At 50.1% G+C, this 17590-nt stretch overlaps 1 protein-coding gene and 2 non-coding genes across 3 annotated transcripts in view; all 3 read right to left on the bottom strand.

Annotated features, from left to right (window-relative positions):
* The window catches only part of LOC144258216 (uncharacterized), a 970182-nt gene that overhangs the window by 671200 nt on the left and 281392 nt on the right, over positions 1 to 17590 (bottom strand). The window lies entirely within an intron of this gene.
* TRNAA-UGC (transfer RNA alanine (anticodon UGC)) lies at positions 2830 to 2901 on the bottom strand. Its single transcript has one exon. It is a non-coding gene; the product is annotated as a tRNA-Ala (tRNA).
* Positions 4308 to 4379, bottom strand: TRNAC-GCA (transfer RNA cysteine (anticodon GCA)). The gene has a single exon. It is a non-coding gene; the product is annotated as a tRNA-Cys (tRNA).

Consider the following 17590-nt stretch of genomic DNA (forward strand, 5'->3'; position numbering starts at 1 on the left):
CCCGCAGTGCAAAGCTGTAGCCAACTCTGGGGTGGATCCACGGTGGCCATTATTTGCTAGTGAGAGAGTATGGAAATGTCTTACTTATTTTGGCCCTTCATGGCTTCCCTTCTCCTGTTAAAGAGGCGTCCCCCCGGGCTCCCTCTGCCTGTGTGACTGGCCAGCAGGGGGTGGTGATAACTTTCTGTCCACTTGTCAGACACTGTGAGGGAACACTGTTGCTGGGGGGGTGCATGTCTGTGTGGGGAGATTGCAGCGGGAGCTGAAGGGACATTGTGGTAGGGGGAGGCCTCTGGGTGGCTGGGCAGGGGGGACCCTAGTCAGGTTGGTGGTATGTGGAGGGTTTGGGGTTTCGGGGGGTAGTTCTGATGTGCCCAGCCCAAAGGCTATGGGTCTTGGAGGTGGGTATCGCTGGGGGCCTGTTGGCTGCAGACCAGTGGGGGTGGGGGTCTCTTGGGCAGGTGGGGCAGGGGATTAGACGCTGCCTGGTGCTGTGCCAGGGGCTCTGTCTGGGATTGCCCAGCTGGCTCCTGGGACCATTGCCATGCCCAGTGCACAGCGCTGTGGTGGGGCGGTCCCTGGCGCAGAGTGAGGGGTCCTCCTGTAAAGCGTCAGGGGGTCCTGCTGGGAGGAGGAGGGGGTACCAGGCAAATGGGCTGGCAGATCCTGGTGGAGGGCAGGTGGGGGTCCTAGGCAGGCAATGGGGAAATCCCAGGCAGGCAATGAAGGACTATAAAATGACTCTACACAAACAGCCCCCCACCCCATTTCTCCTCCCATTTGCAGGAGCAAATCCAGCCATGGGGGAGCAAACAACCCAGGAATGAGAGTTTCCTAGCAGACAGGCATGGAGAGGGCACAGGGAAAAGGAGATAGAGAGGCTGACAGGGTCCGTGGGATAAAAGAGTTTTGAAAGTGATTTCCAGCTCTCTCATCTGCCCAGACAGATGTATTACTGCAGTGTGGGGAGAATCACTTTCCTGTGGACAAGACGAGGATGAGAGAGAGGAAAACCCAGTTCCTGACTCCATGTCCCTCCTGCTGGGGTGTGGCTGACATGGGGTCAGTGTCAGAGGGAATCCTCGAAAGGGACTCCTTTGGTTCTGCCTTTTTCTAGGATTGCGTTCAGAGACTTTGTTTTGGGATGCGGGAGGGAGAAAGGCGTGGTGGGGTGGTGTCCGTGGGCAGCGATGGGCAGAGACCCCCCACCTAGGAGCTGCTGCTAGAGGGGGGTGTGGGTCGCTTTTGGGAGATGCCTGAGGGAAGAGCTGCACCCCTCACACTCTCCCGTACCCCAAGCCCCAGCCCAGACCCCAACCCCCTGCACCCAAACTCCCTCCCAGAGTCCACCCCCTGCACTCCATCCTGCACCCTACCCCCATGCCCCAGCCCAGAGCCCACACCCTACACCCAAACTTCCTCCCAGAGCCTGCGCCCGCACCCCCTCCTGCACCCCAACCCCAACCCACATCCCGCACCCAAACTTCCTCCCACAGGCCTCCCCCCACACCTGCTCTCGCACCCCAACCCCCTTCCCCAGCCCAGAGCCCACCCCCTGCTCCCAAACTCCCTCCCAGAGCCCAACCTGCACCCTCTCCTGCACCCCAACCCCCTGCCCCAGCCCAGAGCCCACACCCCACACCCAAACTTCCTCCCAGAGCCTGCTCCTGCACCCCCTCGCACACCCTAACCCCCTGCCCCAGCCCAGAGCCCACACCACGCACCCAAACTGCCTCCCAGAGCCTGCCCCCACACCTGCTCCTGCACCCCAACCCCCTACCCCAGCCCAGACCCCGCACCCTGCATTCCCTCCTGCACCCCAACCCCCTGCCGCAAGTCGCAGCCCACACCCAAACTCCCTCCCAGAGCCCAACCCCTTTCCCTCTCCCTCCCATACCCAAACTCCCTCCCAGAGCCTTAGGCAGATGTGGGGGGAGGTGGACGGGGAGGCAGGACTTGGTCCCATTCTGGAAACCACCAAAAATTGTAGAAACCTGCCGCCCCTGTCCAGCCCAACCTTCTGCGGGTGCCCCTCAGGCCCCACCCGTGCAGGGTCTGAAGCTTGCATTGCTTAAATTCCAGGACGCTGGGGGACTTCAGCTCCCCTTTGTCCAGCGGGAACCTTCACCCCACTCCCAACCAGAGTCTTGTCCATGGGACGACTGTCGGGGGGCTGGGCCCCTCCTTGTCTTTTCTCTCTCTAGGACAGGCCAGGGTGCCTAGACCTGGAGCATCTGAGCACCCAGGACCTTCTGTGGAGCTGCCCTTTGCCTTCCCCTTCTGTGGTCTCATCTGTCATTGACTCCAGCCTGTTTTCTATCCATCGTCAGCACCATCCCAAGCCAGCTGCACCTGCCTCAAAAAGACAGTGTCCCCTGGTGGGTGTCAGAGTAACAGCCGTGTTAGTCTGTATTCGCAAAAAGAACAGGAGGACTTGTGGCACCTTAGAGACTAACCAATTTATTTGAGCATGAGCTTTCATGAGCTACAGCTCACTTCATCGGATGCATACCGTGGAAACTGCAGAAGACATTATATATCACTGACCTCTCTCCCCTCTGAGCACTGACTGCCCCTCCATCTCCTTGCCCCTCAGTCTGGGCAGACGGGACCTTTCCCTCCAGGGCTGGAGGATTCCCCCTTCTCATCCGCAACTGTCCCAAGCCGCCCATTGGGTGGGAATCTTAAAAGTACAAAAGTGACTTAGGAGCAGAAACCCCCACAGACCTTCCGTGCAATGGGCACCTGCCCCGCACTGAGCAGGACTGAAACTCCTGCTGGGCCACATCCCCTCTGGGCCTGAGCAAAGCAGCCGGGTGAAAAGAGACTTGGAGATGCTGGGGATCGAACCCAGGGCCTCATACATGCAAAGCATGTGCTCTACCACTGAGCTACATCCCCAGACGGGGGCTGTTTGGCATGGGTTACGCTCAGAGCCCTCCTGTTTCCAGAGCCTCCAGGGGCCTAACGGCAGCATGGGGGACACATTCCCTGCTCTGAGGGCCAAACCCTCTGTCCTGGAGGTTGCTGGTTCTCAGGGGTCACTTTGCAGCAGGGCCAGTTTCTCTATGTGGGGGAGAGAGAGGGCCTGCCCTGGACTCAGGGTGCAGAGATACACTCGGCCGTTTCCCCTGCATTGACTGGCTGGAGCTGCCAGCCCCTGCTGAAAGGTAACGGCGCTGGGGGGCGCTGTGAGTCGCTCAACACCTCACCCCGGTGGAAGAACTGGTGGGGGGGGCTCCAGGCTTTTCTCGGATCTGCTATTTCCACCTGCTCGTAAAGTCCACCTTTCCCCAGCACATTCACTGCAGTGCACTCGGGTCACTGTTTCCATGGCTGACAGCAAAGAATCGCTCCCAGTTTCCCTTCTATCTGCAGCACGATTAGCCTGTGTCGGTGGTTAATGAGGTGGATCTAGTTGTCGATGGTTATTGATTCCCCACCTGGACAATTCACACAGTCCCTTTCCTGCTCAAATCCCCAGCACCTCAGTGATCCCGGTAGCAAGGGTTGGGTTTTCCCTGAGGCCCTGAGATTCTCAGGGTCCTTTTTTCCCTCCACCTGGAGTGAACTCAGCTTTTCCGCCATCCCAGACACTCCATGAAATAACAACAGCAGCATAAAGAAAGCGGGGAGGGAACATCTCCCGGCCAGGGATGGAGGTGCCCAGGGCCCCCTGCTTCTCCATTGTTTCCATCGCAGAAGAGAAAGGTTCCTTGGAATTTGACACCCTCCTTTGCACAAGGGACAGAGAAAGATCTTGATGTTCCTGCGTCTGCACAAAGAAAATTGTCCTTCTGTGTGAAAGAGAGGCAGGAAATGGCTGTTTCTACCCAAATGATCAACGAAACCAGAAAGTGACGCTGTGCAATTAACGATCTGGTACTACACTAACTCTGCGGTTTCTTAGATGCAGCCACAACCGGCTCTGTGGTTGGTAACCTTACAGAGACGCTGCGGGTGATCATGAACTCGAAGCACAATCCCTTTAAACAGCTGCCATTGGAATGTAACACAGACTAGTCCATTCCTCCCAAGGGGATGGGGTTCTTGTTCTTCTACACATTGTAGCCCATGGAGACCAAGGATCTGCAAATGTGCCTTCATGTTTCTTTGTTTCATTGATGAAAACATAAACTAGACACTCAGAGGATTGGAACTGATTTCAGATGAGGGACCTGTTTGCTAGGTTTCTGTGGATTTGCACAGGAGAACACTGAGTGTTTCCATTCATCCCTATTCAGTGGAGCTCCTGAACATAATGGAAATGGATATGTGCTTATTTTTGTTAAGGGAACAGGCTTGTAAGGGGGCACTTGGATTTGAACCAAGGATCACTTAAGCTGCAGTCAAACACTCGACCACTGAGCTACACCCCCCATGGCATTGGCATAGGCAAGTCAGTGATCTTCAGGATTTTGAAGGACAGGCCCTGCTCAGAGAGCTCCTTGTCCATTCCCAGACAATGGGTGGTTTTAAAAATGGGGTCTGATTAAACTTTATCTATACATGTAGACCCCACAGCTTGCCCACCCACCGACACAGCTTCTCCCACTGACACAGCTCCCATCTCTTGGGGAGGTGGATTAACTACACGGACGGGACAGCTCTCTCCCATCCCCTTAGAGCATCTTCATTAGTTATGAATAAGTAGGAAATAACCGACTGAATGGACAGCAACCAATTTATCAAATATTGCTGAGCCTGCATTCAATATGGGTAACTGGTCATATTGGGCTGCATTAGGAGGAGCATTGCCAGCAGATCGGGGGAAGTGATTATTCCCCTCTATTCGGCATTGCACCCAGTTTTCAGAGCCCCTCCCACTACAGAAACAAATTGGAGAGAGTCCAGGGGAGGGCAACAAAAATGATGAGGGGACTGGAACACATGACTTACGAGGAGAGGCCGAGGGAACTGGGATTATTTCGTCTGCAGAAGAGAAGAGTGAGAAGGATTTGATAGCTGCTTTCAACTACCTGAAAGGAGGTTCCAAAGAGGATGGATCTAGCCTGTTCTCAGGGGTACCAGATGACGGAATAAGGAGTAATGGTCTCAAGATGCAGTGGGAGAGGTCTAGGTTGGATATTAGGAAACACTATTTCCCTAGGAGGGTGGTGAAGACTGGAAAGGGTTACCTAGGGAGGTGAGGAATCTCTATCCTTAGAGGTTTATATGGCCTGGCTTGACAAAGCCCTGGCTGGGATGATTTAGTTGGGGTTGGTCCTGCTTTGAGCAGGGGTTGGACTAGATACCTCCTGAGGTCCCTTCCAACCCTGATCGAGGGTTAGAATAATATTTCCCAACCAACCATCAGTTGAGCTAAGCGCAAATCAAGAAGGGTTTCTTCAGGTATGCTGGCAATAAGAAGAAAGCCAAGGAAAGTGTGGGCCCCTTACTAAATGAGGGAGGCAACCTGGTGACAGAGGATGTGGAAAAAGCTAATGTACTCAATGCTTTTTTTGCCTCTGTCTTCACAAACAAGGTCAGCTCCCAGACTGCTGCCCTGGGCAGCACAGCATGGGGAGGAGGTGACCAGCCCTCTGTGGAGAAAGAAGTGGTTCGGGACTATTTAGAAAAGCTGGACATGCACAAGTCCATGAGGCCGGATGCGTTGCATCCGAGAGTGTTAAAGGAGTTGGCGGATGTGATTGCGGAGCCATTGGCCATTATCTTTGAAAACTCATGGTGATCGGGCGAAGTCCCGGAAGATTGGAAAAAGGCTAATGTAGTGGCCATCTTTAAAAAAGGGAAGAAGGAGGATCCTGGGAACTACAGGCCAGTCAGCCTCACCTCAGTCCCCGGAAAAATCATGGAGCATGTCCTCAAGAAATCAATTCTGAAGCACTTAGAGGAGAGGAAAGTGATCAGGAACAGTCAGCATGGATTCACCAAGGGCAAGTCATGCCTGACTAATCTAATTGCCTTCTATGATGAGATAACTGGTTCTGTGGACGAAGGGAAAGCAGTGGACGTGTTATTCCTCGACTTTAGCAAAGCTTTTGACACGGTCTCCCACAGTATTCTTGTCAGCAAGTTAAAGAAGTATGGGCTGGATGGATGCACTACAAGGTGGGTAGAAAGTTGGCTAGATTGTCGGGCTCAATGGGTAGTGATCAATGGCTCCATGTCTAGTTGGCAGCCGGTATCTAGCGGAGTGCCCCAAGGGTCGGTCCTGGGGCCGGTTTTGTTCAATATCTTCATTAATGATCTGGAGGATGGTGTGGATTGCACCCTCAGCAAGTTTGCGGATGACACTAAACTGGGAGGAGTGGTAGATACGCTGGAGGGTAGGGATCGGAAAGAGAGGGACCTAGACAAATTGGAGGATTGGGCCAAAAGAAATCTGATGAGGTTCAACAAGGACAAGTGCAGAGTCCTGCTCTTAGGACAGAAAAATCCAATGCACCGCTACAGACTACGGACTGAATGGCTTGGCAGCAGTTCTGCAGAAAAGGACCTAGGTGTGACAGTGGATGAGAAGCTGGATATGAGTCAACAGTGTGCCCTTGTTGCCAAGAAAGCCAATGGCATTTTGGGGTGTATAAGTAGGGGCATTGCCAGCAGATCAAGGGACGTGATCGTTCCCCTCTATTCGACATTGGTGAGGCCTCTTCTGGAGTACTGTGTCCAGTTTTGGGCCCCACGCTACAAGAAAGATGTGGAAAAATTGGAGAGAGTCCAGCGAAGGGCAACAAAAATGATTAGGGGACTGGAACACATGAGTTATGAGGAGAGGCTGCGGGAACTAGGATTGTTTAGTCTACGGAAGAGAAGAATGAGGGGGGATTTGATAGCTGCTTTTAACTACCTGAAAGGTGGACCCAAAGAGGATGGATCTAGACTATTCTCAGTGATAGCAGATGACAGGACAAGGAGGAATGGTCTCAAGTTGCAGTGGGGGAGGTTTAGGTTGGATATTAGGAAAAACTTTTTTACTAAGAGGGTGGTGAAACACTGGAATGCGTTACCTAGGGAGGTGGTGGAATCCCCTTCCTTAGAAGTTTTTAAGGTCAGGCTTGACAAAGCCCTGGCTGGGATGATTTAGTGGGGATTGGTCCTGCTCTGGGCAGGGGGTTGGACTAGATGGCCTCCAGAGGTCCCTTCCAACTCTGTTATTCTATGATTCTAGGAGTCTATGATTCAAATCCCTGACGTAATCCCACTCCGTCCAGTAGCCCCAGGCACATTCCAAGCGTTGGATTCGAGACACTGAGTCAGCTTCCTGCAGTGAGTTTCAGCCTTCCCAGAGGTAATTTGTGGGGGCTCGCCATTTTCGGATGTTCTTGTTTATTTCCCCTCCATCCAATTCAAATGAGTTTGAAATTACTCATGGCAACATTCTTTCACCTACTTTGGTAAACAGAACAGTTATCAAATGTTGTACTGAGAGACCAGTCAGTGGGGAACAGAGCGATAGTCATTTGTAAACCAGTTGCATTAAGAACCACAGCTCTCTGGATGGGGGTAGACCACAGTGGGGATGGGGGGTGTCACAGAGAATTTGGAGAGAGGTGGCGGAGTAGAGGGTGGAAGAGGTTGAATTAGGGTACATTTTCCCTTGGCCCCGAAAGGGGCAGCACGACATGCCCAATTAAAAGGGGGTGTCATGCCTGAAGAATTTACAATATCCACCAAAATAACAGGAACAACAAGACAAACACAGAACACAATGTTTTGTTGCGACAGGGGACCCACGGCGTTCTGGGTTTTCTTCCACTGGCACCAGCTTGCCCAGAAAGTGTCTGAAAAAGAAAATAAGCATTCCCCAGCCCCTGGGTGGGGACAGATGATTGCTTAAAAATGCCCCTTTCTTTTCACATTTTTTTTTGGCTGACTGCAGGAAAACCAAAAAATTACCTTTATATTTTGTTTGTTTGTTTTTTTATTCAAAGGATACTTGCTGCATACCTAGGCAGAGGAGGCCTGTCTATGTAAACACCGTCTGTTCCTGAAGTCTTTCCCCCAGCTCATCACTAGATGTGAGGGGGGAGGTCATTCAGGCCTTTCTTACACTTCGTATTTAAAAACTCCTTATTGTTCCTACCTCTGTTGGCCTTAGATTTCTCCTTCTGTCCCTTTTTTGGCAGCTCATCTGAGGTGGCCAAGTGGTTAAAGTGGTGGGCTGCTAATCATTGTGCTTTGCATGCATGGGTTTGAATCCCATCCTCATTGTGTGCATTTTGTCTTCTCCCCTCCTTCACAAACAACCATCTCCCCTTTGGTACAAGCCACATTGCTTCCTGTAAACAAAAACCTTCTCAGGAACTCAGACCTCCCTTGCTGTCAATAAAACACGTCTAAATCCCAGATTTCTCAAAGAGTTCTTTGTTTCTTAGTATTTATCTCAAAAGGTAACAGCCTCATAATGTCCCCCAAACACCCTGGGACCAGCCTAAATAATTAAAATGCCCCCACCTCAGCCACGACAGTGACCCACAGCTAGCGTGTCTAGGTCAAGGTGCTCTGGAGGAAGCAACTCAAACATTTTCTCTCTGCTTCCCTTGGCGAGGTCTGACTGGGAAAACAAAATTGAAAATTTTCTGCTGGGAAACCAATTCTAGTCTGTTTGGGGACTTTCATTTGAATGGATGATTATTATTCTCTTCTGATCTCTGAATTATTTCAGTTCAGTCTTTGTCCTCCAGATGTGTTGCCAGGTGTTGAGCAGAGTGGGAGTGAGGCCAAGTCATGACGTCTCTTCCCCTCTTCCAACTTGCTAGGAAGTTCCGCTGCCTTGATGTGAGTCAAGCAGTGTCCATTGTCTCCGGGCTTTCTCGGAGGAGTCCGCATTGTACACGGTTCCTGGGAGAGTCCTTGGGAGCGTGGATACCTTTACTGGGCCATCTGTCTCCACTGTCATTTTATAGCCCTGCAGCCCCAGCCCCATAAGCCTGAGTCAGCTGCCCTGGGCTCTGAGACAGGTGCCCTGGGTGTTTTAATTGCAGTATAGACATAACATTAGGATACGTCTACAGTGCAATGAATCACCCACGGCTGGCCCGTGTCACATTAATCCAGGACAGCGGCTTGGGCTGTAAAGTAGCAGGGTACGTGTCTTGGCTCAGGCTCAGGACCCTTCTCTAGGAGCCCAGAAGTTTGGGCGGGAGTTTGGCAAGTGAAAAAGGGAAAACCGCAGTGAAGTATTCTCCTGGACTCAATGGGATTTCTCCATTTCTCTGTCTGCTTCGGGGCAGGGACAAAAACAGGTCCTGCTGTATTCGTTATTTCAAAGGGAGGTTTAGGATTTTCATTCTCAGACACGGTGCACAATGCAGGACTCAACCCTCAGCATAAACTGAATGAGCCGCCCACAGATTCTGGCAGCCCCAATGAGCCACTTGGTGTGAGAGCTCAGACCTGCCCTTGTCCCAGAGGGAGGGGGTCATCTGCGAGGGGACTGGAACACTGACCTATCAGCCCTTCACACCCAAACTTTCAGTCACTCTATTATCAGTGCCTCTGAGTGTAATTTAAACAACAAGAACGGCTACACTGGGCTAGACCAAAGGTCCATCTAACTCTGTTATTTGTCTTCTGATAGCAGCCAGTACCAGGTGCCTCAAAAGCCACTACTGGGAGTTGAACCCAGGATCTCCTGTTTAGAAGACAGGTGCTTTAAACCAGCTAATCCATGGTGCTTTCCTCTGGCTAATGTACCGTGTCTGCCCACACCTCACTCCCTGCCAACCCGCACTGGGCCCTGACAAGCGTTTCTTGTGTTTCGATTCTGTAAAGCAGAGAAGCGGGTGAAGTTTTACTCCCAAGGTGTGTGTGTGATTCTTTGGACAGGTCTATCTTACAAAATTAAGTCAGTAACAACATTACTTTGGGGTGTTAAAAATTTTACCTTCCCTGAGCAATGCAGTTATATCAGCCTAATCCCGGTGTAGATAGCACTGGGTTAACAGGAGGACTTCTTCCCACCCCACTCTGCCTCTTCGGCTGAGGCCTGCTGGTCCACCTTTCACTCGCTCCTCTCTCCCCAAGGCCTCCTTGCCGGCTGCTCATTCCTCTCCGCCCCCTACCCCAAGGTCTGCCCGCCACCCACACCTCTCTGACGCCTCCCCTGAGACCCACCATGGCCGCCGCTCCCACCTCTCAGCCCCACCCATGAGACCCACCCAGCCTGCCACCCGTGCCTCTCCGTCCTGCCCTGCCCACCACTTGCACCTCTGTGCCCCTCCCCTGAGGCCCACCCTGCCCACCTCTTTCTTCATGCCGCTGTTGTTATTCCATGACACATTAAAGATGGAATGAAAAGCTGAGTTTCCTCCAGGGTGAGGAAAGGAAGGAGACACCAACCCCCTGGCAAAGCTCTGTGCCCCACAGAAAACCTGCCCCCTGCTATTACAGTCACTGATGTACTGGGGATATGACGGGAAAGGGACTGTCTGAATTATCGAGGCAGGAATTTTACAACAATCTACAGCAACATCACTGGCCACAAACACACTCTCCTCATGCTCCAGCCAGAAGGGAAACGAGCAGGAATTCTTGTTCAGCCCTGGGCACACTTACACAACAGCACAGCAGTGAGTGTGTTGTGGACGCTGGTCTGAGGAAACAATTGGAAACGATCACTCAGTAAGAACAGAACGAGAGTGTCGTGAGAGCGCTCTATAAAGCAAGTAGTTGTGGCTGAGTGGTTAAGGTGGTGGACTCGAAATCCCTTGGAGTGGGGGGGGGTCTCCCTGTGCAGGTTTGAATCCTGCCAACTACGGAGGAAGTTGTGGCTCTTTAGTTTCAGTGCCTGAGCATCCTTGGCCCCAGTGGGAGCCAGGCTACGTCTACACGGCAGAGTTATGCTGCTTTAGTTAAAGTGTTTTAATTAAGCCGCTGTTGCATGTCCACACTAGGCTGCTTGTGTCACCGGAGCGCATCCAGGCTAGCAGCTCTTGGATCGCCACAGAGAGCATTGCATTGTGGGACGCTATCCCACTGTGCAACTGGCCGCAGGGTGCTTTGGGAAGGGTTTGCAATGCCTCGTGGGCAGCCACACGAGGCAGGTTTCTCTATCCCATTGTTCCGTGGGCACCCGACTCGATTGCCAGCTGCTTTTCAGCTGCCGTGGGCGTGCTGGGCAGAGAGTGTGTGTGTTGGGGACAGACAGTGTGTGTGTTCGGGGAGCGTGTGTGTTGTGGAAGAGTGAGTGTGTTGGCATGCTGTCCCTAAGTTCAGACAGCTGCTGGAAGCAACCAGTCCTGAGTCAGGGGGAGCGGGACACCCCAGTCCTGAGTCAGGGGGAGCGGGACACCCCAGTCCTGAGTCAGGGGGAGGGGGGATACCCCAGTCCTGAGTCAGGGAGAGCGGGACACCCCAGTCCTGAGTCAGGGGGAGCGGGACAGCCCCAACATCAGCCCCCACTTCCCGCACTGGCTCAGCACAGCCCAGCAGTCTCTGTCACATACACACACTCACACACACTGCTGCCTGCCTGGCTGTGTGTCAGGGTGCAGCACGAGGGGGGTTTAGAGGGCCATGGGCCCAGCACTTTTTAGCAGCCCTAAGTACGGACGACGGAGGGGGGAACAAGGTGGAGCCTTGGGTGAAGAGGCGTTCTGTGGGTGTGGCCTCGGAGGGAGGGGTGGCATCAGGGAGAACGGGCAGTGTGAGATTGGGGCCTCAGGGAGAAGGGGCGGAGTGAGTGAGTGCTGGGGGGAAAGGGGTGTCATGGGGGCATCACAGTTCGGACGCCGGTGGCCCCCGCAGTGTAAGGAAGATTCCACCACCCCTGCTCTGGGTCCTAGGTGTGGTGAATTTGTCAGGTCTGAGACAGGAGTTGCTTGTGAATGACAGTGACCCCTTTGCCAATTGGCACCAATAAGCTTTTGTCACACATTGCGACGGGGCAAGGCAAGACGGCTATAGTTAAGTAGTGAGGAACAGATATTTTAGCCCCAGGCTAAACAAATCCTTGGTACTATGGTAACCAAATGGCAGTTGTTTCAGGTTAATCAAGACACCTTGGGCCAATTAAGATCCTTCTAGAAAGCAGTGGAGATAGCTAGGTTGATTGGAACACGTGAAGCCCATCAAGGCCTGGCTGGAACTAGTGAAAAGCCTCCCAGTTCGTCAGTGAGGCGCATGTGTCAGGATCTGTAGGAGGAAGCCGTGCTGTTGGAGGAACCAAGCAGTGCAAATCCACATCAGGTGAAAGGAAGGAGGCCCTGAGGTAACAGCGAAGGAGATACTGAGTGGGGGCTGCTGTGGGGAAGCGGCCCAGGGAATTGTACACGTCCTATTTCCCAGAAGTCAGCTACCATAGCTGCTACTATTTGGGTCCCTGGGCTGGAGCCCAGAGTAGAGGGCGGGCCCGGGCTCCCCCCTCCCCTCCCTGATTAATCATGGATACTGGGAAACAGAGATTGTGCGAGGGAGGGTTGCTTCTCCTCACCTCCCTTGCTGGCTTATGATGGCTCAGTAAGCTGTGGCCCTTGCCTCTAGAGAGAGAGAAGGGCTATGTGGAGGGTCACAGTGAGCCTCTGAGGCTAGCAAAATCCACCAGGAAACGTGGGACCCATAGAGACAAGGACAGAGCTTTGTCACAACATGAACTGAGCTATACCCTCACACCCTGATATAATAGAAAGGCCAGCACAAAAAACAGAGAAAGGAACAATAAGATACTAAAATAACAATGGTTGGAACTCTCCATTTCTCTCAGTCTTTGGGTGGATGGGTACTAAGAGCTGTAGCTACAGTTGAGGAACCAGGCGATCGGACAGCTGGCTCAGCCCTCCCTACTAGTACCTCTCTCACATATAGGGAAATGGGTCAAAATTGGAATTCATGTCATGACTCACTTCCCATAGGGGATCAGTCTGTCTCAGGCTCTGTCTATACTTCAAACACTGGAAGTATTCTTCTGACAACCTAACACTGTCTACGCTGGGGCTGAGGTCACATTAACTACTTCTCTCAGTGGAGTGGACTTTTCACACCCTTGAGAGAGGTGGCTACGTCAACATCGCTTTTCAGCATACACCAGACTTTAGATGGCTTATTGACCTAAAAGGTAATGGACTTCAGCCTTCTCCTTGGTGGTTGAGGACTGCAACTTTCCTACCTGCTGAACACATCCTACGACAGATGACTTTCCTTTGCAAATTAGAGAAGTGGGGAAGTCAGTGACCCTTACAGTCTAAGTGTAAGAACTTGTAAAAACTTCTACAAATTGTCTCTTCGAATAATTTTGCTTTCACTAGAAATAGACTTTGAAACTAAGCAAAATAAGTTCTATTTGAAACACAAAAATTTAAAATCTATACTGGGCCAATATTCACTTATACACTCTCACACACATTCTTCCACCCCACCCATTGGAGTGAGGTTTTCTACCAGAACTCCTTACACTACAGGGGGTAAATTAAAGCAAATTAACTTTTCAAGATCAGCTGTCACTTCCTGTATGACTAACAAAACAAAAAACAAGACACTTTGTTTTACAAAGTGATTCAGATTATCACACAATTAGTCTCCTACTCTTTAACCAATAAATTCATTTTCATTGGAAACAATAACCTATTCAAAGAGCTCAAATTCTTGTCATATGAGTTCATTTTCTTTTAATCCCCGTTGCCAACAACCGAACCTTGGCTCTAGTTCTGGTTTGTCCCAACGTAGGTCCCAACCAATTCTCTGGGTTCCTATATCGCTGGTTCTTCTGCCATGTGTGTTGGTGGAAGGGGTCTCCTATGTGGGAATGTTTGCATCACGAGGAAAAAAAAAATCTCTCTTTTCACACTATTTAATCTTTCAAAGTAGGAGGAGGTAGAGGAGAAGGGATGTAAATGCATAAAACACAAGAGAAAACTGTCCTACACTGAAGGCATTTATCGGTATAACTATATTGCTCAGGGGTGTGAAAAATCCAGAGTTGAGCAATGTAGTTACACAGCCCTAACGCCCTATGTAGATAGCGCTACGTCAGCAGGACGTATAGCTTGAGGGGGCTGGACTAATGAAGTCCGACGGGAGAGATCTCTCCCATTGGCTTAGAGCATCTGTAATAGCATGCTACACCAGTGCAGCTACATTGGGGCAGCTGTGCCAACATCAGCTTTATTGTGAAGCCGGAGCATCAGACACAAAACCAGAGAATCACGACTCAACATGCGAGTATCTGGAAGTCTGAAATTGGAACCGGACACGTTCCTTGCCTCATTGGTTACCATCATTTCCACAGCCTGAAAATCCTGGTTTCTGTGAAAATAGAATTAATTATATTGAAATTAGAATTCATTAAAGAAATGCTACTTGAAGGGTTTGTTGAAATATAGTTGTCAAGAAGAGAAACATTAAGGAGTGTGAGACAATGGGTCCTCAAACTAATTAACTTAGAGCTCCTACTGAGCTGGGAGATTGGTAAACATTAGTATGCAAGAAAGATATGTATGTATATTTGTCAGTTTCTGCTTCCTTTTGTCTCTTATGTTCAATTGGCTTATCTGTATAAATAAGTTAGCTTGAGCCTTTGCAGGGGGCTCACATATCTGGGTGCATTGGCAAAGTGCTTTGCTCATAAACAGAGTGGTCTGACAAATTATGTGAGTCCTGAATCTGACTTTGACATTACCCAATCAGGTACCCAGTTTGGAATCCACGAGGAGGGAATGTCCTATGAAGCACTCTCTCTCTTTGGATCCAAATGGTGAAGGATGATTGTTCTCAATCTAACCCTGGCATGCTTTGGATCTGTAATCAGTGAGTTGTACAAACAAACAATTTTCCTTGGGTCTTTGGTCACCATAGCTTCTTTTACTGGGATGGAAACCAAGAACGGAGCGTGTACTCATTCAACCCCAGTTCTTTCCAAATCCTTGGCCTTGGTTAGGGTAAATGTACACTTCTCTGAAGTAGAATCCTTTACAAAAGCACTCAAAATCTCAGCAGTGTTAGTGAGGAATGGCTTCCTGAAACATGCCCGGCTTTTCTTTAATTTGGTGGCACAATTCCAGGCAAGGGATTGGATACAGGCCTGTTAGTTATCAGAGCTGGACTTTCTATTCAAAACTAGCTATTTTTCTGCAGCTATTAGATATCCAACACTGATTTCATTTCATACACTTTTTTTTAGCACCTACAAAAAACAAATTCAATAAAAAACCCACTTCTATTTCCTCAACATCTGCATCATGAAGGGGACCATTCCCCATGCCATAGAATTAGTTAGGTTATTTAAAATTTTTTAGTAACCTAGCATCCCCCATAATGGGGGACAAAACAGCCCCCTTGCCAGAAGTGGCTTTACCAATTGATGGAACCTGGGATTTAAACTCCAAATGATCACACTGTGCTTGGGATCCATTTGAATTCCCCTTCCAGGTTTTTGACACTTTCATCTCCAGTCATAGCAACTCTGATATAGGATTAAAGAAGTCAAAGCATCATCTCGAAGCACAGACAGCTGAGAACGCTTCATCATGTGACACTTTGAGAAGTGGAGGGATAGAATGTGATGAAGATCCCTCCTGTCTGAGCCATGCAGAGTTAACAGGTCTGGAGTGATGGGGAAGGAGGGAATCTCTGAGTCACCCCATCTCCTTCCAGTGTCACAGAGGCTGAAATGACCCTTCTTTTCCTGCCCCTGCTCCTCTTCCTTTAAATATAATTGGGAAAGTTCCCAATATAACTGCTCTTCAGCACAACCCAGAGCAACGTGAGAACAACTGGCAATGATATAATCTGAATCAGTGGTGATTCCGAACAATAATTTTGCAATAGGAGGAATGGTATAGATGTGATGCTCCCTGGTTCCTGATAGGAAGGGCACACTCAAATTATTCATGAGACAATGGAGTAGATAGGAAGGACAAATGGGTCCACCTCAGAACATGGTGAACTGCAAAAGGCAAAAATGGGCCACTCATTTGGACACGCTGAGGGATAACAGTGCTGCAAACAGTTCAAACAACTTTAAAAGTTACTATGTGGGAATCAGGAAAAGTATTAAAGAAAAAAAAGTACGGATAGCCCTAGAGGTTTTTATGGTGTTGATCTCCTGTGCAGATTCTTGGATGGCTAACATGGGCTGAGTGCCAAGAGAAGGTTTTCCCACACTCACGGCATTCATAGGGCCTCTCTCCTGCGTGGATTCTCTGATGCTTTATAAGGGCTGACTGGTCATATACGTTTTTCCCACACTCAGTGCATGCATTTTTTGTCTTTCCCCTGAGGATTTCCTGCTGTGTTGTGCTTTCCTTGAGGTCCTTCTGAGTTCCCCTATAGGAAATTAATTTACCCACTTTATCCCTTGGCCGATTTCCCTGCTCTCTCTCTGGTCTGTGCTGAATCTCACAGGATTTTCCCTGCTCATGACTCCTGGACACGTTCCTTTCCGATCTTTGTGATAATGCTCTGTGTTTATCCACTTGCCCAGCATCTTCCTGCTGAGAATTCTGCTCCTCTTTCTCACATGCCATCGCATCACCTGCTGTGATAGAGACAGAAACCTCAAACAGGGATGGAAAGGGGAAGGCCAACGAAAAAAAGTGCTGGAGAGAGGTCAAATAAAAACAGGAACTGAACTCCTCCAAACACTTCCCCTAAATGGGAGAGAGGAGGGGATCAATTCAGCCTTCACATCCCATCAAATTCATGGGGGGAAGGGAGGAAGCTACTGCCTGATATCTGCTAGGATCTACAGGAAGCCATGAGCTATAGTTACCCTGAGGTTATGACCCCTGCTAGGGATAATAATGAACTGAGTGACCTCCCAAGGGCTTTGTAGGGCATCCCATATGTTTCCTTCAGGCACTTACAGATTCTGAGTTGGTTTCATGTTTCCTCACCTTTGCAGGGAGCTCTCAGGGTCTGTCTTTCCTCTGAACCCTGGAGCTCTGAGACCCATGGCTCTTCCCCTTGTTCCAGCTGGGAAAACACATCAGGTTTGGAAATGGGAAACCCTGCTCAGATGAAAGAAAACAAAGGAGTTCAGGTGATTGCATAAGACTTTGTCATAAAAAAAACAAAACATTCTATTAATTTAACTTCAGTGCTTAGTGTGACCTGGTGTGCCTTGGGGAGTCCTGACTGAAAACGCTAAGGTCAGGGCAGGCTAAAAAAGGGAGAGAAGATGCTCCCACAACTGATGGCTAACACTGAAGTTAAAATCACCGACCACGCACAAACTCTGCTTCTGATCCCCCACACTGGTTATTGAGAAGCTGAAAAAGATCACACAGCCCCCTTTATTGCATTCCAGTTCTCTGACTCCCAATCAGCACCTGTGTTCGGTACAGTGAGAGCTTATTTAAAAATTCTGGTCACAGAAACACAATGTTCTGACCCCAAAGGGTCAGCCATATTACCAGGTCAGCACAGGTTTGAATCATAGAACCATAGAATCTCACGGTTGGAAGGGACCTCAGGAGGTCATCTAGTCCAACCCCCTGCTCAAAGCAGGGCCAATCCCCAATTAAATCATCCCAGCCAGGGCTTTGTCAAGCCTGACCTTAAAAAAAAGGTTTGGATCTTACCCAAAATACCAGGCTGCCAGCCAATCCTTTAGCCTCTAAACTAAAGGAAAGAAGCAAAGGTCAGATACATTCAGAAATCTATATATCGGGTTCTTCACAGTATTGGTGAG

Source organism: Eretmochelys imbricata, chromosome 28 (assembly GCF_965152235.1).
Source record: "Eretmochelys imbricata isolate rEreImb1 chromosome 28, rEreImb1.hap1, whole genome shotgun sequence".
NCBI classification, from domain to species: Eukaryota; Metazoa; Chordata; order Testudines; family Cheloniidae; genus Eretmochelys; species Eretmochelys imbricata.